Below are 22,352 nucleotides of genomic sequence, written 5' to 3' on the forward strand. Positions count from 1 at the left end.
CTATTAATGGCTTTTTGTTTGCATCACGCTCATTTCTATTCGGTTCCTGTCCCCATGACCCCTTCCGCGAGCCATTTCTTGTAATAAAGACTTAAAATGGAGACAGGCAGTTCGTGGCCCTATCTGTCTCTCCCTGTCTCTGTCTGTCTCTGTGTCTATCTTTATTTCTATCTCTGCCTCTATCTGTCTCTCTCTCTCTCTGTCTCTGTCTCTGTTTCTGTCTCCCTCTCTTTTCTCTCTCTTTTATCTCTCTGTCTCTTTTCTCTCTCATCTCTCTCTTATTCTGTGGCTATCTAGGAAGGGACATAGTCGGACAGAAGTTTTCTATTTTTAAAAACTATCAATTTAAATTTTTTTTAACCAATCAATAATTCCACAGGATCTGGTCCTATATATGTATATATGTGTGTATATATGTGTGTTTACATACATACACATATATATGTGCGTGTGTATACACACGCAGATACAATATTCCATACACATAGTCCCCCACCTCTACAATGAGGTTCATCTTCCTCATTCTTCTCTGGTGACAAGCTTGGTCATTGAAACAGCACCAGGCTCCTTTCTATTTTATTGGTCTGTCCCTCTTCCTTGTCGTCCCCGTTGTGTGTGTTGTTTTTGCTGGTTCGGCATATTTCTCTCAGAGTCAGTTCATATAAATATATGGATTTAAATTAGTCTCCAGGAGCTATTCCAGGTGGCCTGAACCCGGAGCTCTCCTGGATACTTCCTGGAACGCCAGGGCCATAGTGACTCGTCGCTTGGGTTCTCTCTAGGGCTGCTTCCGACTAGGGAGGAAGTATATCTTAGGAGTATATCTTAGTATAACGCAGAAAACTCTTAAGTTTCCCCTCAGTGCTCCCCCACTCCCAGCCCAGGGGGATATCACATTCTACATTTTCTCTTTCTTGGACACTGTGTGTGGCATCATGCAACATGAAGACTCCTAATTTGGGATAAGAAAGGGCAAGCCCATGTCCATTTCAACACCATGCCTAGCCCAACTCCTGCTAGGGACTCAACTGTCCAGGTTACTCTTGGGATCCTGGTTGCCTTTTCTTCTGTTTTGCATTTCCTGAGTAGGGGACAGAAACATTTTCAAAGTCTGTGTGTCCAGGCATGGACCTTGTGAGTTTGAGAGGTCTGGAGCAAATGGAATATACAAGAGTCAGGGCAGTTTCTTCATCAGAGAAAACAACCACTGGCAGGAGGATGATGGGGAGTTGTTTCAAAAGTACAGAAACAACTTAAAATATGACCATACCGTTCTGTAATCTGCCGAATTGTTTTATGTCTTTATATACTTCCTGAGAATTCCTGTTTTACGTCACTCTGTCAATGCAAACTATGCGCCTTTTGTGTAAGTAAGCATTTACGGGTGGGAAATAAATACCTATTCCAAGCTTGATTTACTTGGTACATTGAGAACCCTTTTACTTCCTCATTTGGGGAGTTATAGACATAAACCCCAAACCTTAAGTAACTCCCTCTCCCTCCTAAAGTGGGGTCACTGAAAGAGCTAAAGAGCAGAAGAAAGGGAGATCTCGCCCTTCTCTCACTAGAGGTCAGGTCACCTCTTTATTGACTGTTTCCCCAAATTTGAACCCTTTAGGATCATAATAACTAGGTCCAGAAAAGAGAGGGCCACTTAGTGGGGAAGAGGAAGGTATGAGACCACATGATCTCTTGGACCCAGCAGTGGTTCAGAATTCTCAGAATTCTTGTTTCTCATTTCTTCCAATGCAGGCATACACATTGTGTACGTATCTGTTATATACCCGCATCGTCATTTCTTTAGCAGTTACTCTTCAGTCAATGGACATCTACTTTGTTCATAATTCTTGGCCACTACAAAAAGTGCTACTATGAATGTTTTGTCTACATAGGACCTTTCTTTGTCCTTGGAGTACATGCCTAGCGGTGGTATCTCTGGGTCAAGGGGTTTGGAAATTTTAAATGCTCTGTGGCAGTCACATTTAATGACTCTAAACTTGTCCCCAATCTCCAAGGTGTCTCTTGTAGCATAAGAAATCTCTAAGAGCAGGGAAAGTCTGCACGTAGGCCATGTTGTTGTGTTCCTGGTTACATAAAATGTGCACCTGGTCATCTACCCAGATGAGGGTCTTAAAAAATACCAAGAAACTCTTTCAGGGGTCAAAGTCTCTGTGCCGTACTAGACCAAATGGAATTTTGCAAAGCAGGAAGCAGAAATCCCTGTCTATGACCTATATCTAGAGAATATGGTTGTTTCAAGCACAGATTAAGCAATTAGGGTGAGCTGAATGCTGACCTTTACTTTAGAAGCTTCTCTAAATAGTTATTTGGCCAGAGCAAGCAGATAGTAGTTGGTGTAAACAAAGTCTGACCTAAATAGAGAGGAGGATTCTGTGTAAACACGTGGTCATCAGCCCAATTCAAATATGCCTTGCAGGATTCATTAACGACATTAACGACCTCAGGAGCTTTGATCCCAAATACAAATAGGATGATTTAGTGACATGCTGTATGTGGGTGCTCCCTCCTACAGTGCCTATCACAACTTACCCATGCTTGGTCATGGCCTGGGACTCTGGTTCTTGTCCTCCTATGAATCTTCCACAAGGGATTCACGCAGCATATACTAGGAGATGTTTAACAGCCAAAATTCACTGGACACAATTAAGTTTAATATTCATTATTAACATTTTCTCAATCATTTTAAATCTACCCAATCAACAAAACAATAAATCAAACCCTGGTTTCTAGCATTTATTGATTTCCAGGTGTAAATGCTCTCCCTGAAAACAACTGGCTGGACTCTGAGCAGGTTAGAGCTGGCTCCCACTCACCATCTATCCCCCCCTCCCCCAGATTGCTGGAGGCTATCCTTCTTCTTTCCCTGATGATACATTTCTCTGATGAAATTCTTTGTATTGGTTCCCTTTCTTAATTCCTTTTTTATATGTACCATGATGCCTCTTGCTCACACCCACCAGTCTCCTCTCCTTTTCTTTTTTGGGTATGATCCTCATCTTCAGTTCTTTTGAGACATTCATATTCCATGACTCGAAGGTCGGAAACACCCCAGAAGAGATTTTTTTGTCAACCCATGGAAAAATCAGATGATTAGAGCAGATTAGCCGCTGTAATTTCTGTTTTTGTTCAGTCATATCCAACTCTTCATAACCCCATTTGGGGTACTGAGTGGTTTGCCATTTCCTTCTCCAGCTCATTTGACAAATGAGGAAACTGAAGCAGAGTGAAGTGACTTGCCCAGGGTCACACAGCTAGTAAATGTGTGAGGTCAGATTTGAACTCGGGAAGATAAGCCTTCCTGACTCCAGGCCTATCTATCCACTGCAACACCTAGCTCCCCTGTAATTCCTAGTAAATGGGAAAAAATAGAGAACTACCTAGTAAGCAATACCTGGACCTAACTGGATGCCTAACTGGAAAAAAAGGGATCCATATGCAGGTCCCTAATTCAAAAGTGTATTAGCATCAATCAACTTGGCTCTGAAGAAAGGAAAGAGGTGCCTTTTTTCCTCTCTCAGGTTCTCTTCTCTGTCAGACTAATTTTATTAAATTACCTTCCCCCCCCCTCTTTTTTTTTTTTTTTTGCTTCTTACAAGATAAGCCTTATGGTAGAGTAGAAAGAGAACAGTCTAGATTTGGTGGACCTGAGTTCAAATCCTGCACCTGACATTTCTTACCTGTGTGACCTTGGGTAAGTCACTTAACCATCTGGGCTTCTGAGGCTAGATTATACTGCCCCTAAGGTCCCTTCTAGCTCATAATCTAAGAGAAGGGAGAACAGATATATTTGGAAATTAAGGTGATGGTGCAGTGGCTAGAGCACTGGTCCTGGAGTCAGGGACCTAAGTTCAAATCCGACCTCAGACACTTGACACTAGCTGTGTGACCCCAATCGCCTGAACAAAAGAAAAAGAAAAGAAATTAAGATGTTATAAAATATAAAAGAAAGTTTATTAGGAGATGGGGGTGGGGGGGGGGATTCTGACTCAGGCTTCAGTCATATTCTCACAGCTTGGCATCGTTACCACCTGCTTCTCAGCCAAGCACATATTCCAAGTGTCTAAACCTGGTGTTCTTCCACTGAGATTACTATGACAACAACCCATCATGAGCGGGGTGGAGCTCAGCAAAGCCAACCCCGAGAGAGGTGAAGCAATTTGCTTGCCAGACTTTAGCTTATGACCATGCTAGATAACATGTTTGTATCTCTCCATGAATGTGTATGACTATTTAGGAACCTCCTTGTTCCAGGACATAGAAGAGGGTTCAGGACAAGAGATGACATATAAGATGACATGTAATGGTCCCCTCCGCCCCGCCTGCCAACTCTGAAACTCTATGATTCTAAATCAGACGCTTTCCCGGAGCTGAAACCAATGCATTTCATGGGAACAATATGGCCTCAGTGATAACTTGGAAGACTTATGTTCACCATGGAAAATGTATAAGATGAAAACAACCACGACAGAATTCCCTTTTCCTAGACCTCCCCAACCCTTGTTTAGAGAGTCAACGTTCTGTTCTCTATGGAAGTTAAGCAAAATGCTGCATTCCAAGGGTCTGGATTGAATCTCAGAAATTCAAAATCCTTGGTTAATTTCTGGATACATTTGCAAATCTAAATGAAGATGTTATCCTTTAAAGCATAAAGAATGGAACATTTTCCCCTTCCACCTTTGGCTTTCTTCCTTAGACAGAAAGGCTGATTGTCTAGAGCAAGCCTAGAAATTAATTCAGGAGACATTTTTTTAAGCACCCACTGGGAAATTGATATCGCACGGGGATGAAGTATCCTAGGGCTTCCAAGGTTCTAAAATGAGGAGCATTGTGATGTAGTGGTTAGAAACATGGCCTTAATGTTAAGCCTTACCTCTGACACATACTGGCTGTATGATGTTGGACAAGACCCTCAACCTTTCAATACCCCCAAGGTACCTCTCTAAGGCTTAAAATTGCATAGCATTTGTATCTGCACCGGTAGAAATCCAGAAGGATCTTAGCAGGTTCAAACAGTGGGCTGAATCTAGTGTTTTGGTTTGGTTTTTTTTGGAGCGGGGGAAGGCAGGACAATTGGGGTTAAGTGACTTGCCCAAGATCACACATCTAGTAAATGTGTCAAGTGTCTGAGGTTGGATTTGAACTCAGGTCCTCCTAACTTCAGGGCTGGTGCTCTACTCCCTGTGCCACCTAGCTGCCCCCTGGGCTGAATCTAATTAAGATGAAATAAAATAAGGATAAGTAGGTATAAAGTCTTGTACTTGGGCACCATAAAATCAGCATCACAAGTGTAAGATGGGGGAGGCCTGGTTAGATAACAATTGTTGTGCGTGAGAGTTTTAGCGGGCCACCAACTCAATATGTTTCTGTTGTGCAATGTAGCAGTGCCCCCCCACCCCACCCCCAAAAGCTAATTTGATCTTGGGCTGCATGAAGGGCATAGCTCCCAGGAATGGAGAGGTTATGATCCCATGTATACTACCTTCATTTGTCCTCGTCTGGAGCACTTGGTCAGTGCTACTTTCACAATTAAGTTCATTGCCCGGTGAATAATGAATATACTCTCGTTCCTGGCCAGGTGTCACTGGGACTCTCTGGACTTTCTCTACCACACCCTCAGGAAAGGTACTTTCTCTTTGGGTGTGTCTCCGTGTCTCTTTCTGTCTTATCTCTGTCTCTCTCTGTTATTTTTTTTCTCTCGGTCTCTGTCTTTGTCTCTGTGTCTGTGTCTGTCTTTCTGTCTCTATGTCTATCTCTCTGTCTTTTCTCTCTCTATCTCTCTCTTTCTCTGTCTCTGTCTCTGTCTCTCCCCCTCTTCTGTCTCTCTCTCTCTCCACCCCCCCCCCCGCCCCAACATTGTCTTTACCTATTAGAAAGTAAATTTCTTGAGGGTAGAGATTCTTTTTTTTGTATCCCCAGCATTTAGCACAGTGCTTAATAACTGCTTGTTGGGGCAGCTGGGTGCTCGGGCCCTGGAGTCAGGAGGACCTGAGTTCAAATCCAACCTTCAGACACTTGACACATTTACTAGCTGTGTGACCTTGGGCAAGTCACTTAACCCCAATTGCCCTGCCTTCTCCCCTCCAAGAAAAACCAAAAGTGCTTGTTGCCTTAAGAGTCAGGAGTGGGGGTGGGGGTGGGGATAACTGGGCTTGGGGAAAGGTCTGAGGACCATGTCATATAAGAATCAATTGAAGGAACAGAACGTGTTTAGCCTGGAGAAGAGATGACTGGGGAGGGGAAAGGTAACGGAGGCCACATGACAGCTTGTCATCCTGCATTGGAAGGACTGGGATGTAGAGGGGTTAGATCTGCTCTGTTTGGCTGCTGAGGGCAGAACCAGAAACTGTGGGGAGAAGTTTCAAAGGAATTAATTTAGGCTCCACATCATCAGGATCGATTTCCTAATAATCAGAGCTGTCTAAGAGTGAAATGGGCTGACTTGGGTGGGAAGGGAAAGAGAGGGGAGGGAGGAAGGGAATCCTCCTACTCAGAAGTCTTTAAGGAGAAGCTGGATGACCACTTATGGGTCATGTTATAGTGGGGATGACTTTTGTGTATGAAAGGCAGCCAGGTGGTGCAGCGGATAGAGCTCCGAGCCTGGAGTCAGGAAGATCTGAATTCAAATCCAGCCTTAGACACTAACTAGCTGTGTGACCATGGGCAAGTCACTTCACCATGTTTGCCTCAGTTTCCTCATCTGTATAAATGAGCCGGAGAAGGAAATGGCAAACCACTCCAGTATCTGTGCCAAGAAAAACCCAAATGGGGTCACAGAGAGTTGGACAATTTTTTCTGCGTGAAAGAGAACAATTTCTCTAACTGTCTCCCCTACCCCCACACCATGCCTGAAATGCTGTCTCTCCTGGCAAATTTCTAAGCTCCCTGGCTTCCTTTAAGTCCCAATTAAAATTCCACTTTCTACAGGAAGCCTTCCTAAAACCCTCTTTATTCCAGTGCCTTCCCTCTTTTAATTATTTCCTATTTATCTTGCACTAAGGCAGCTTGCTTTGTATGTATTTGTTTGCATATTGTCTCCCCCATTATATTGTAAGCTTTTTGAAGATAAGGACTGTCTTTTGCCTCTTTTTGTATTCCCAGCCCTTAGCACAATGCCTGGCACATAGTAGGTGCTTCAGAACTGTTTACTGATGGATTGATTGTGAGGCTCCCTTCACTTTCCATCTTCACATATAAACAGAGTGTTTGTTTGTTTGTTTAAAGGATAATATAAGATTTTGCTCTAAACAGAACCTTCCAGACAGCAACCACTGAGTCCTTTTATGCAAGAGGAAATCAAAGCACAGAGATTAAGTGACTCGTCCTAGTTACTGGTTACTCAGATACAATTGAGTGTCTGAAGTGGAATTTGAACCTAGGTCCTTCCTGCCTCCCAGTCCAGTGCTCTATCTACTGCATCACGCTGTCTAGGTTGCTATGGCTGAAAAGTTGTTGTGCCCAGAGTCACACAGTTAGTAAAAGTGTCCGAGGTCACATTTGAATTCAGGTCTTCCTGTCTCCAGGCTCACCTCTCTGTCTCCTGCTCCACCTAGCCGTTCTGTGGCTGAAAAATTAGTCACCTCAGTTTTTGAAATGACTCTATTCAATTCAGTAAACACTTATTAGGTGTCTACTATGTGCCAGCAACTGTGCACGGGGTCATAAAGGCAGAAATTTAATAGCTCCTGCCCTCAGAGAGCTTAGAGTTTACCAGAGAGAAACATACATGTACCTAGTGAAATAAACACGAAACATGAGGATGGGGGATGGGGGGAGAGGAAAGTTGATTTCCCGTTTCCTCACCTCCCTCATCAGCTCAGGACTGTGGAAAACATCAAAAACTGCTCTCTTAGTAAAAATAAAATACTTTAAAATCATATTTTTTTTCTATAAAATTCCTCTAGGAGGGACGGAAGAGTGACTTGGTTGCTCAGTTCTGGAATATTAATCCAGGCTGTATTTTAAAATATTTTTACCTCGTCCATTCCTTGAACAAGGTAACAAGATTCGGATTTCATTAGTACCTTAAGCCCTCCTGATTGGAACTTGGAGCAAAGAGCTCCTCCTAAAGTCTCCATTTAAAAAAGGTGGCCTCAGAACTTGATCCAGGGGCCAACAGCAGACAGGTAGTCAGTGGTGCACTTCACCTTGATCTTGATGAAGCTCTGAAGGTCTTCCAGGTCCTTGCTGTCCCACCCATGCCAACCATTTTTTCTTTTCCTATCTTTGGCTCCTTCAGATCATGCCCTTTGCCTATACCTTCCTTCCTCTCCTCTCCCGTTTTCAGCTTCCTTTTGTGTATTATCCTTTCCCGTTAAAATATAAGCTTTTTGAGGGCAGGAACTATCTTTTTTTTTTTAATTTGTATCCCCTTAGCACTGTGCCTAACACAATAAATGTTTATTGACTGAATCTAAGTGCTACCTGAAATTGTCTTGGAGCAGTCATGTTAGAGATATTGGGGTACTATGCCAGTTTGAAAATTCCTCTCTCCAAGCTAGGAATGGCTTGAATATAGATTAATTTGAATTAAATAAAATTATTTCTGGCACACTTGGACAGAGTACAGTAATAGTATTGATATATTTTTTTCTTTGACAGGGTGTTCTAACATTAAGAATTGCTGCTGGCTCCAGGGCACTATCCTCTTCACTGAAGGGCCTCTCTGTTCCAGATCCACACATGTGGTCCAGACTAGGTTCATTCCTGAGGGAAGCCTGGCATCTATATTTTTAAATAATATTTAATTTTTCCCAACTACATGTAAAGACAATTTCTAACACTCATTTTTAAGAATTTTGAGTTCCAAATTCTCTCCCCCGTCTCTGAGGTGGTAAGCTATTTGATATAGATTATATGTGTGCAATCATGAAAAACATATTTCCATATTAGTCACATTATAAAGGAAGATACAGATTTAAAAACACGTGAAAAGTAAAGAAAGTGGAAAAATAGTCTGCTTCAATCTGCATTCAGACTCCATCAGTTCTTTCTCTGGATATGGACAGCATTTTTCATCATGAGTCCTTTAGAACTGTCTTGGATCATTGTAGTGCTGAGAATAGCTAAGTTATTCACAGTTTATGGTCACACAATGTTGCTATTACTGTTCTCCCGGTTCTGCTCACTTCACTTTGCATCAGTTCGTGTAAGTCTTTCCAGGTTTTTCTGAAATCATCTTGCTCATTATTTCTTATAGCACAATAGTATTCCATCACAATCATGTACCACAACTTGTTCAGCCATTCCCCAGTCGATGAGCATTCCTTCAATTTCCAACTCTTTGCCACCACAAAAAGAACTGCTATTAATATTTTTTTGTGCAAATGGGTTCTTTTCTGTTTTTAATGATCACTTTGGGATTATATCAATAAAGCAAGATTCATGACCTCGAGGATGGCCATGAGCATGCCCGAATGGTTCGGAATCACAAAGTATAAGAAATTCTCTAGGTAGAAGGCAGAGGAAGCATAACATTTGTTTAGACACGAGAGAATACAATCCCAGGACCAGTAATTCCAATTCCATATAGTAACAATAATATTCCAAAGCCACTAAGCCTACCTCAATGTAGCAACAAGGAAATTGTAACACAATATTATAGCAAGGATCCAAGTCATCCTGTAACCTTCCCTCCCTACTAGTACCTTCCTGTAAACAATCACAAATCCTGCTCTTTGGACTGAAATCCAATTCCTTTAGCTCTCGCTGCCTCAATGTCCTCTTGATGTGTGCTTCTGAATCCTGCTCTTCTCAGTTCTGCTGCTCTGCTGCTTTCAGTTCTGGGCTCTCTTTTTATACAGTCCTAGCCAGCGTCTGAGTGACCAGAACTCAGTGCACATACCATTGGCTCTGGTTTTAGCAACTCCCCTTAAGGCCCTAAGGGCTTCTTGCCCATATCTGGCTTAACTAGCAAAAGGATGTGTGCCTGGGGCCTCACACTTGGTTAGTGAAAGGGTGTGGGCCTGCCTTGAATCTGGTCTCCCTTTGTTGGCCCCACCTGAGGCATATTCAATGGGCAGGAAAGATCTTTCACTTACTGATTGGCCTTACAGGATTACAGACCTAGCAGTGGTATTGCTGCCTCATGTCTGTTGATAGGGATTTGGCTTTCTTTTCTCATACTCTTTAGCTGCTTATTGGTCCTTCCACCCCCCACCCCCATTTTAAGGATTAGGTTTTGTCTCAGATCTCCCCAAAGGAGGGAGTAGAAAGATACTTTAGTTGCTTCATAAATGTTTCTTGAGTGTCTTGACCAACAAATGTCTTTTGACCAGCTGGGTCAGGGATTGAGTTCTCCAAAAGCCCTTTGGAGTTTCAGGAGACTCTTCTCCTGGTTGTCAGTCCAGCGAGGAAGGTCAAACCTCTTGAGCTCAATGAGGTGGACCCTGAGCATCACTGTTGATACTTAATCACCTAAGGTCAGGAAAATATAAAGTCAAGGGAGACAGTCCCAAACCTTGAGTCAGGCTTGCCTCGGTGGGATTTGGGCTGCATGGCTGTATGGAAGCAGGGGTGGGAGATACGGAGAACTGTTCTTTCTTCACCCCTCACAGGGAGCGCCTTAAAACACTCCTGACATGAACTGTAGCCAGCAAGAGGAGAGAATAGCAGAGGACGGGTCCCTCGATTTTAAGGTCCTCTGAGTTATCAGTTCTTCCGACTTAGTGGAAAATAAGATGTTATTACTTCACCGTTTCCAAAGCAGCAAGCCTTTCTCATAGCTGAGTCATGCACATGGGCCATCTGGGACCAAGCAAGCATTTCATCATCCTCACAGCACCCAAGGGCTGACCTAGCACAGGTGTTGGGCCGGAAGGGAAAGGTTGCTCTGGGACTGTTCCATGGGATGCTCCCATTACAATGTAATTATGTTACAATCACAAAAAATGCAGAGTAGATAATGAGTTCTTAAGCTAAATATAAAGCCTAAATATAAACCCTAAATTCTTTTACAAAGAATAGAAAAAAAGAGTTTCTTAATTAAACTGGAAAGGGTAAGTGCCATTGGCTGGCTAAAGACTAGCTAGACCTATTTTAGCCTGTAAAAAGCTAGCTTGCCAGCTCTGTGGTCACTGAAGGCAGGAGCCAGCCATTGAGGAAGAACCTAACACTAGCCCAGGAATTGGTCCTCACGTATTACGGGATGGGGAGGAGGCGGTTTCAGTTCACCCAGCAGAGAGGAGAGAGTAGGATAAGGACTCCCACAAGGAGAGAAAGGCTAGTGGGGCCCTTCACTACCAGAGACTTGAGATGGCCTCATCTCACATGCTCCTGTCTATGGGTGTATCCACTCTTCCCATGGATTTGTAGGGCAGTGTCCCATGATGTGGGGAATGTTTATAGCTCTAGTGAGAAGGAAGGCCTCCAACAATGCTTTGAGCTAATTCTATCCATTGACTTAATATTAAAGGCAAGGGTTTATTAGCAATAATTTTAGGAACCTGGTTCCATAGGTTTCCCTTTGAACTTTATAGTAGTAACTGGGGAAATGCCCAGAGGTGGTAATATGTATCTAACCCAGAGCTCAATATGTCCCAGGCTCTTGGCTCACTTCTACTGGGTCTGATCTCAAGGACTGACCACAAAAACTTGTATTGTCTTTGGCTCGTTTGTATTTACCTAGGGTTTAGTCTGGGAGATCTTCAAATGTAGCTCGTATCTTGGTTCCTGTAAACGTGGGTAACAGGATCACCAGATAACGAGCATTCAGAGGCTCCATGTAACAAGCCCTCAAGGTAATGAGTATATATTAGGTAGAGGACAGTCATTTGATTATACAAAAGACTGCAGAAGAGAGAAATGACTCAAATACCCACAAATAGATACTAAAAAAAACTAACAAAACACCTCCAGTAGCTCATAAGCTCCTCTCAGAAGGGAATTGAACTTAGAGTTGTTAATAGGGCAACACTGACATTTTGGGCAAATCCCTCTATTCTACAGAAGTGCCCCATTAGCAATCCCAAATTGAGTCATTTGTAGTCATTACCTTGAGTGCACCCTGCACTTATTTGTCAACTCTGAAAAAAATGACCAAAAAAAGTCACAGAGTTTATACATTCACTGCCAACTAAAAAAATAAGATAAAATAACAGAGAGCTCACACAGGTTGCCACAACCACAGTTAACTCTGAAAATATCAAAGAACTCACACAGGTTATCAAAACCACAGTTAACTCTAAGGAATAAAATAAAAACAAAATTAAAAATAGAGCCAATCAGTCATAAGCAAAAAAAGCTTTCTTTATTCTATCAGAGGAGGGAAAATAGACATGTGCCAGGGCCTCCTCTAGAAACAGACCCCCTTTAGCATGGGCAAACCTCCATACGGGTACCAATGGCCAAGCAGTGAGCTGTGGCCCTGACAATGAGGGGTAGCAGCCACAACAAGACCACTTTGATTCATAGCAGGGCTTCGTGACTGGAGCATGGTTTCTGCAGGTACTTGTGGCTGGCTCAGGGACCACCTGGTCCTGGTGTGAAACAATGCTGGGATTTTGCTGTGTCTGAGTTCATGCCAGAAGGTGAGTGCCAAGCTCAGGACACAGCTTGCTTGCTGGGCCTTAGCTCTGGAAAAACTGGGTGTCTCCAAGTGGTGGGATTCAGCCGGTTTGCATCGGTTTGGCAGAACCGGTACCTAATTTTGGGTTGAGTTCGGGCAAACAGGTGCAGCGGCTGCGGTGCCTCGGCTAGGTACCATCGAGAACTGGTTGTTAATTTATTTGAATCCCACCACTGGTGTCTCCTAATAGTGAAAAGAGAAGAGTAACAAGAGAGGAGTGGTCCTGGCATGGGGAACCAGACATATTAAAAAAAATTTTTAAAGCATTATCCAAATAACTTACTATCACAGCAGAAGTGATAGCAAGGTCCAAATGCTTTGTTCTTAAATGTTTTTAATTTGATATTTTATTAGAACTTATTTGTTATATTTATTCTAATTGAACATTTTAAATCTCCTTACCTTTAAATCTCCTTTTATTACTTCCAGATCTGGATGATATGAATGACCCTATTCTTTCTCCAAGAAGAGCCCTGCTCAGGAACTTCTTTGGTCTTTCTCTAAAAGCCAAATACCAGAACTCTTTAGGCTAAGGTCACCCACAAGGCAACCCTCAAGGCTAACATTGCCTAAGAAATCTCCCTTTGCCGTAATTCTAGATTCCTATCTCTGGGAAACTGGTGGACAATTTTCCTTCCCTTTGGGAGAAGGTTGAGCCCCAGGGGAAAGGAAAAAAAATTTCAATTTAATGGAGATGTAAGCATCAAAATAGCCTCTTTTTACTAGGAAAGTGAGGAGAAATGCAATTCCCTCTAGCTATTCTATAATCTTACCAATATGCATTTATCAGTTCTCAAGGGGTGTGTGTGTGTGTGTGTGTGTGTGTGTGTGTGTGTGTGTGTGTGTGTGTCTCTCTCTCTCTCTCTCTCTCTCTCTCTCTCGCGCGCGCGCGCTTCTTTTTGCATGGGGGCTCAGAGATTGGGGTGCCCTGAATGACCTTCATTCTCTCCTCTCAGCATGCTTGCTCCTCACAAATTCTAGTTTTTTTCCTCCCAGAAACTGTCCAGAAAACGCAGTCCTCCAAATGCAAGTTCAAAACATATCACCAACTAAATGATGGATTCTGGGACAGCACCTGCCTGAATTTGTGATCTCCATAGGCCCTATAGTTAATCAGTCAGACAATAAGCATTTATTAAGCTCCTACTTTTCTTTCAGGCACTTTGATAAGCATCAGAAGTACATCCCTCCATGCCACCTAAGGAGGAGATTACATGCAAATAAAGATAAATGGGGATTGTCTAAAAGGGGGGTGGTTGTTGTTTGTCCTCCATTCTTGAAGAGGACCTTAACGGATGCCGTGACTTGCAAGTGAATTGGATTTAAGTGAGGCAGGGCTGTACAAAGTCACCAGCCTCACTTTCTCCTCCAGAGCCATCTGCTTCCAGTGGCCAGATATCGATCAGAAATGAAGGAGGAGTGGGAAAGGATTCTTGCAGAAGGTGGTGTGGTAGCTGAGTCCTGAAGGAAGCTAGGAGGTGGAGATGAGGAGACATAAGGGAGAGCCAGTGAAAAAAGGAAGGAAAGAAGGAGGAAAGGAAGGAGGGAAAGAAGGGAGGGAGAGGGGGAGGGGAGAGAAGAGGAAAAGGGAGAGGGAAAGAGTGAGAGAAGAAGGAAGAGAGAAGAAAAGAGAGAGGGAAGGAAGGCGAGTAGGGTAGAAGGAAGGAGCCTCAGAATCAGGCTTTTAAATAATTCAAGGGAATGGTACATTTTAGTTAAACGTTAGTGAAAATAAGATCCAACTTCACAGAGTAAGCCCCAGCCTCAGAGAGCGCTCCCGTGGTACATTTCAGCGTTTACTCCCAGATCGCAGAGGTAGAGAAACGGAGACAAAAACCGAACAGCCCCTGCCCTCAAGGAGATTACATTCTAAAAGGTGGGGGCGGGGAACAGATACATCACCTGCTAGGAAAAATAAACACAAAGCAATAATAAGTCATTTGGAGGAGAGAGTGTGAACAACCTGGGGGTGGAGGGAGGAGAAAGGTCTTGTGTAAGAGTCCGTCACCTGAGCTATGCTTTGAAGCCAGAACGGTGGATTTGGAGTCAGGGATCCGCTACCTACTGAGGCAACCCTTGGCCAAATCTCTAAACCTCTTTGGGCCTAATTTTCCAGGTCTGTAAATGACATAATGAAATTAGCTATCTGATCAGATCTAAATCCCTGAGAAAGTACCTGTGTGTCTTTCTCCAAATATGGGCCAAGGTTGGAGTCAGGCTACGTTAGTGTTTGTGGTACCTTTGGCCCATTTCAAATGTTTCAAATAACAGAGGTTACAAAAGACTCCCAGGAAGGCTCCTCTTTTCCTTTCTTCTGCCTCTCCAAAGACCAGGTATGAGCTGGCAGATCTTCGTAAAGCTTCCTCCAGCCTTTCTTTTCATTCTTTGTTTTTCTGATCTTCTAGTCTAGAGCCACCTGCAAGGCAGGTACCGAGGGCTGAGATGTGCTGATACTACTGGAGGTTGAAGGACATGCCTCCCCCTCCCCACCCAATCCCTGCCGCTTCCCCACCCCCACCCCCCTGGGACTCCAGTTTGAGTAGAATTCATTTGTAGCTAAAGCCTAAGAAGCATCACAGCTTTGGCAAAATAAAAAGGCCAGGCCCTGGAGCCTCTGGCAGGAGGGTTACCTTGAGGGCAGGTCAAGGCTCCTTTCTGTTTAGAGCAGCTATCTTGCCGTTTTAAGCTGAGCTGCTGAAGCACAGACTGTGGTTACCTTGCCAATGCTTTCTCCCCCTCTGCTTTTCTTTAGCACAAGCCTGGCTCAGCTTCTAATGAGGATATAGCCTCTAAGTCTCCCCCTGGCTTTTAATAAAGGACCACATTGTTCTCTGGACACCATCAAGGGCACTCATTAGCAGGGAGCGTGGGTGACTCCCCCCTCCACAAGGAGGGAACCAGCTCTAATTGCCTTGTCCCTCATATAAAGCCCTGGTAATTTCTAAGAACAAAGGTACTTTCCGTAGAAGGTTGGCTCTCAGAGGGCCTAGAGTGTGTTTTCAATATATTTTAAACAGTGCCCCATTTCAAGCGAATGGTACCGATAATGGGGGTTTTCGCCTTCCTTCATTAAGAATTGTGAAGGATTCTTATTGCCTAATATGCACATTTTTTTCTTTCTCCTCTGACTTAATAGTATTTTATTTTTTTCCAATTACATGTAAAGATAGTATTCAACATTCACTTTTATAAGATCGTGAGGTCCATATTTTTTTCTCCCTCTTCCCCTCCCTCCCCAAGATGGCAAGTGATCTGATATTGGCTATACATGTATCATCATGTTAAATATATTTCCACATTAGTCATGTTGTGAAAGAAGGATCAGAACCAAAGGGAAAATCCACGAGAAAGAAAAAAAAAAGAACAAATAGTCTGCTTCGATCTGCATTCAGACTCCACAGTTCTTTCTCTGGATGTGGATAGCATTTTCCATCATGAGTCTTCTGGAACAATGGGCACTTTTCTGAGAATGTACTTCCTCCACAAAGAGCTGAAAAGGCCACCTAGGGCTCACCTGACATAACACCAATTTTCATCCGGAGTGTTACTGGCTATGAATCGTGGAATGCTGAAATCAGTCAGCCAGTAAATAAACACGGATTGAGTGCCCAATACCTGCCAGGCACTGTACTAAACTCTGGATAAGTTGTAGATGACCTAAAGGGAAATGGGAAGGTGCATGGTTGCATTGGTGACTAAGGTGGGGCCAAAGAAGGGAGGTTTGATTATATCTTCACTCCCAAGTAGGCCCCAAACCCCTAGCTACTAAGCCGATGTGGGCATGAAGCCCCGAGGGTCCTAAGGGGAGTTGCTAAGACCAGAGCCAATAGTACGAGCTTAAGTGGAAGACAGAGCTATTTGCTTAGGGCTCTCACTCTTGGCCGTGTGCTGATGTGGAGACTCTGAGCAGCTGTAGTTAAGAGCCCTCCAGCTTGCAAACCCGGACGTTTGGTCTTTGTTAAACTCTGGTAACTATGCATTGAGATTTGAATCAGACAAGGTCTGTCTGTTTGTATTTGTTTGTATTTGCTCTGAAGCTCAGGGTGCTGGCTTTTCCCCCTGAACTAAGTGAATGATATTTGTATGTTGGATTAAAGTAAGCTTGTTAACCCCTTAACGTTGCTTTCCTTAGTAAAGCAGATGAAAAGAACCTGGGCCTGTGGCATTCTGTGTGCTGGTTGTTGTTGGTTTTACACCCCCACAGCAGCTGCTAGCCGGATTGTTGCAACAACGGTGGGAAGCAGGAGGCCAGCAAAGTTACAAAACGAGGGATTGTGTGTGTCAAGGGTGTCATTAGAGACCTGGGCTGTGGTCTCTTCAATGTGGGGAGTCCATCCGGTGGTGAAAATGACAGGTCATTCATGCCTGCCCATCCTGTGTGCCTAGCATCCACGTCAATCAATAAGGTCTTCCTGAGCACCTACCATGTGCCGTGTACTCTGCGAGGCGCTAGGTATATAAAGACAAAAACAAAGCCATTCCTGCCCTCGAGGAGGTTACATTCTACGGGAGACATATTCTGCCTTCCACAAATTCACCTGGGGAGCCACTCAGTATGTTGGAAGTCTTCCTCAATTTCTTTAAGATTTATTTGCTTACTATGTGCAGGACACTTTTGATACTGCATAGATATTCATGGAAAACTCAAGTTGTTTCTTAGTTTTTCCTCTCTCTCTCTCATTTTACGGCTGGACCACGTACTTTTCCAACCACATACTTCTTTGATGACATTTGTTTTTCTCTTTTGTGTGGGACAGCAGAGTCTGAGGAAATGACTTCAGATCTCACTTCTGAGATTTCTTGTCTCATCACTTAATGTCCCCCAGCTTCAGTTTTCTTCTTTGCATAACTAGATGGGCTAGACTGGACGTCTTCTTGCGATCCTGTCTTTCTTGTCTGGAATGCCATGAAGCCTGTTCAGGCCCACCATGTGCCCTTCTGGAGAAGTGACCTGAAAAAGAGATGAGCTAGTCTGAGTGGAGAAGGGAACAAACATTTATTATGTGCCTACTATGGCCAGACACTGTGCTAAGCGCTTTACAAATATTACCTCATTTGGGAGATAGGAAATAGTAAGAAGTTAGGATGACCAAAGGGCATCCCAAGTGCTCTGTTGGTACCCAAAGAATGTCAAGAGGTCTATAGGAAGGCACTCAACACTCTGGGTATACCCTCAGTGCCAGATATATGGGAGGTATAGATAAGAGTTCTGGCAGTATGGGAAAGCATCAATGGATTTTACTTGCATTACCAGAGGGAACAGAGAACACATATCCATCTGTCAGTTTCATAATATGACCTTTCCTGGTTTAAAGCAAGATCGCTTGTTTGGGGGGAATCTGATAGAAATTCATTTTGGCCACGGTGACAGAATTCAACTGATAAGCGGCTTTGAATGTGCTTTGAAAGTCTATCTGTGTCTCCTGAGGCTTTCAGCTGCTCTTCCATAGGGAGCTGGCCAAGAGAAGTTTAAAAATAAGTATTTTTTAAAAGAGGGCATTGTGGACTTAAAAGGCAAACCGAGAAATCCAGTGGTTGATTTTTCTCGGTAATATCATCCTTGTTGTGCCTGATGGAATTTTAAAAATGGCAATAGTCTTCAATTTCCTGAAGATAACACTGTTTGACAAATAGAGCCTGGCTTAAGAGCAAAGCTCTGGGGATAGCAAACCGGCTCATTCTAGCTATCAGCAAGACAGGTATAAAACCCCTGAGACAAGCCTGGATACCTGATGACATCAACAGCCCTCAACTCTCTGTGCCTGCTGGCATTACTAGGTTAAACAGAAACAGAGCTGAGGTGTTTCATTTTTTAAATGTAGAACTTTGCAATCTGAAAGCCTAAGAACACCTCGTCTTCCCTTCCACTCGTTTCATAGATAGGGAAACTGAGGTCCAGGAAACAGATATGCCTTGCTCGAGCTCACTCAATGAGTTGGTGGCAGAAGTGGAATGAGCCAGGTAATGAAATAACAAAAGGCTTCAACAGACCTTAAAAAAAAAATTTAAAACCCACTAAATTCCATATGGACAACATGGGTACTTTGGGTGAGGAACGACGTCGGGGGTAGGAGGCCTGGGCTGAGGTCAGGTCTAGTATGGTGCTTTTTCATTTTTCTAAAATTATTTCATGTAAACTTTCTGGGAAGGCAACATGATACAGTGATAAGCGCATTGACCTGAGTTCAAATCCTGACCCTTCTACTTACTACCTGTGTGACCTTGGGCAAATCACTTAAGCTCTCTGGGCCCCAGGTCTCTCATCAATAAAATGAAAGTGCTGCACATGATGCTCTTCTCCAGCCCCTTTCCAGCTCTAAATTTGTGATTCTATTCCCATTTCGTCTCTCAGCCACCCTCAGACCTGTGAAGTTCATAGGGCATATAGTGATGCTCCCAATTTTACAGATGGGGAAATCGAGGCACAAAGCATTTAAGTGGTTTACCTGAGATAATGGATCAAGTTATAGGGCCAAGACTTGAATCTGTGGCTACTAACTCCCAGCTTTCTAAGCCAGGGCTTAAGACGCATGTAGCCTAGAGGACAGAGGAGTGTTTGACCTAGTGGTCGAGAAAACTAACGTCCAAATCCCACCTCAGACACTTCCTAGCTGTGCGCCCATGGGCAAGTCACTTAAATTCTGGGAGGTTCCAATTTCCCCATCTGTAAAATGGGGTTTATGATAGCCCCTACCTCATGGTGTCCTGAGAGTGATGTGAGGCGCTCGCTATGCAGAAAGCCTCGGGGGGCTGTTATTGTTCCCTCTACAGGGGTCACGTCTATCTATAACCGCCCTTCTTCTGATTCTCAGGCTCAGAATAGGCGCCACCTTTGACTCTTCTCTTTCTACTCTCACCTGGTTACTCATCAAGTTCTTCCTCATCTATCCCTTCAGTCCCCTCCTTTCTGCTCTTATTCCCCAGTCCCAGCTAGAATTCTTTATCCTAGCCTCATAGTGTTTAGAGCATTCAGCATGGTGCCTGGAACATAGTAGGTAGGGGCTTAATAAATGCAAGGGGACTGATTGATGGAAGGGATTTTTGATACTATCCCGTTCAGCCTCCTTTCTTTTGGACAGATGAGGAAACCGAGGCTAGTAAGAGGAATGGTTTGCCCAAGCCAAGTCTTGAATCTAGGTCTTCTAACTCCAAATCCATTTCTCTACACTATTCTATTTCTTGCCTGGAATTGATATTAGTGATTAGTTTAACCATGTTACCTCAACCAAGTTTAGCCATGTTATATCTTCCCATTCAATAAACTCTAATTGCCTCTAGGACAAAATAAACAAGCTCTTCTGCTTTGCTCTTAAAACCTTTGGCAAAGCTCAGATGTTATTCTACTACCCCCAGCTCCAAGCCTCTTCTGGGGGCTCCCCAGCCCCCAATCCCTTCCTCTCACCTTCGTCCTTGGAGTGCAAAAATCCCACCTTTGGACTGTAGCCCGGGGGAAAAGTTACCTAGCCTTGTTATTGTGTCGCGTAGCTATTTATTCTTAGACTTCTGTGCTTCTGAACTTTATGGTCTAGGCAAATCATCTTTCTGGCTTTTCCTGAAATAGGACACTCCCATCTTCCCTCTCAAAGGCAGCTAGGTAGTGCAGCACCAGGCATGGAATCTAGAAGATCTGAGTTCAAATCTAGCCTCAGATACTTACTAGCTGTGTGACCCTGGGCAAGTCACTTCACTCTGCCTCAGTTTCCTCATCTGTAAAATGAGCTGGAGAAGGAAATGCAAAACCATTCCAGTATCTTTGTCAAGAAAACTCCAAATGGGGTCATGAAAGGTTGGACTGAAAAACGACTGACCAGCAATCTTCCCTCCCTTCGCTTTCTCACTAGCTAGTGACTAGCTCCATGCCTGGAATGTATTCCCTCCTCACTTCCACATCTTAGACTACCTTATTTCCTTTAAAACGTTGCCTGAGAGTGAAGTCCGTGAGAGGCTTTGGAAGACCCTTTCTCCCAAGATGGTGCCAAAGTAGAAGGAAACCATCGTTTCTCCCAGACAGAAATAAAAAATTTTTAATTAAACAAGATAATATTTGAAAAACACTTAATACGGCGATTGGCACGTGGCGGGTGCTTAATAAATGCTTGTTCCTTTTGGTCCTTCTGCGAGGCAAAGGACAAGAAAGCATGTTGAAGTGGGTCGCTCTCGTTGCTTTTAGGTTGTCTTTTCAGCCACATCTGACTCTCTGTGACCCCATCTGGAGAAGGAAATGGCAAACCATTACAGTATCTTTGCCAAGAAAACCCCCGAGTGGCATCGTGGAGGGCTGGACGTGACTGAACGACTCAACAGAAACAGCGTGCTTACTAAATGTTTGTTGATTAAAAGGAAGGGACCAAACACGCTACAATAGTGCATCCCCACTGTCTCACAGATGTTGGATGAGATCATGGCGCCGATGACGGCTCTTACAATATTACATGCCTGCCGGGCACGTGCCGGGCACTGTGTTAAACACTTTACCTCTATCATCTCATTTAGTCCTCACCGCCGCCCTGGGAGACAAATGCTCTTATTACCCCATAGTTGGGGAAATTTAGGCAGACGGAGGTAAAGTGATTTGTCCAGGGTCACACAGCTAGTAAATGAGGCCAGATTTGAACTCAGATCTTGACTCAAGGCTCAGTGTTCTATCCGCCGCTGCTTTGATTGACTGATCGCAGTTCTCTAGTCATTGGATCCTGGGCCCTCTCTCCAATGCAATCTGTTTTGCTCTCCCTGGAGACCTACCATGGTTTCTAATAGCCTGCAGAATAAAGTCTGGTACTCAGGCTAAGCTGTAATCCAGCTCTTACCTGCCTCACCTCCCTCCTTCCCATTGTCCCCTTTACATTCTAACCAATCCCTCCTTCCCATCGTCTCCTTTACATTCTAGTCAATCTATTTGTCTTCTAAGCAAGATATGCAGGTGTCTGCCTTTGCTTGCAGCCATCCTGATGATACAAAGATTGCAATTTATGTTACTAATTAACAGAGCAGTCACTAGGGCAAGGTGATCAGGGCTTTGCCTCAGAGGAAGTGACATTTAAAGGGCCCAGTGCAGGGATTGTACTCTGGGCCTGGGGAAAGGGGAGCTGGTGGGGTGGAGCTGTGGCCTGCTGGGACAGGGAGAAGGGAGGCAGAAACAGGATCCTGGGGGAGTGGGAAAGGAAGGGAGCACATGAGTGCCTGTAGGGGGTCTCTAGCACAGATTGAAACTATTGGGGCCCAAGCTCTGGCCTCACCTAGGAGTGGACTGGTTTCTCTTAACTGAAGGTGTTGGTCCCTTACTCAGCAAGCCCACCTCTTCCATGGTGGCCCAAGGGCTGCTTCTTAGTAGTCTAAGGAAAGGCGGCATCTTGGGAACCAGGGACGGGCTGAGAAGGGCATATCCCTCTCTGGTCTATGATCAGCCTGCTAGGGGAATCCCTCACAAAAAGGGATAGGAAAGGGGAAGGGGAAGGAGGAAAAGAAAAATATCTTGGCCCCTGAGGAAGGGCTGAGACACATTCCTATCTCCTCCTTAATGGTGGAGGACCTGATCTTTCAGAAATTTTGCATACTTGATCACAGAAGATAAAAGGGGCACTTGATTACATAAAATTACTGCAAAACAAAACCAATGCAGCTGAAATTAGAAGAGAAACAGTTATCGTGGAGGGGGAAGGGATGGCTTTGCAGTAAGTTTCTCTGACAAGGGTCTCATTTCCAAGTTATATAAGGAACTGATTCAGTTCTACAAGAATGAGTCATTGCCCAAATGATAAATGGTCAAAGC

This window comes from Trichosurus vulpecula, chromosome 2, assembly GCF_011100635.1.
Source record: "Trichosurus vulpecula isolate mTriVul1 chromosome 2, mTriVul1.pri, whole genome shotgun sequence".
Classification (NCBI taxonomy): Eukaryota; Metazoa; Chordata; class Mammalia; order Diprotodontia; family Phalangeridae; genus Trichosurus; species Trichosurus vulpecula.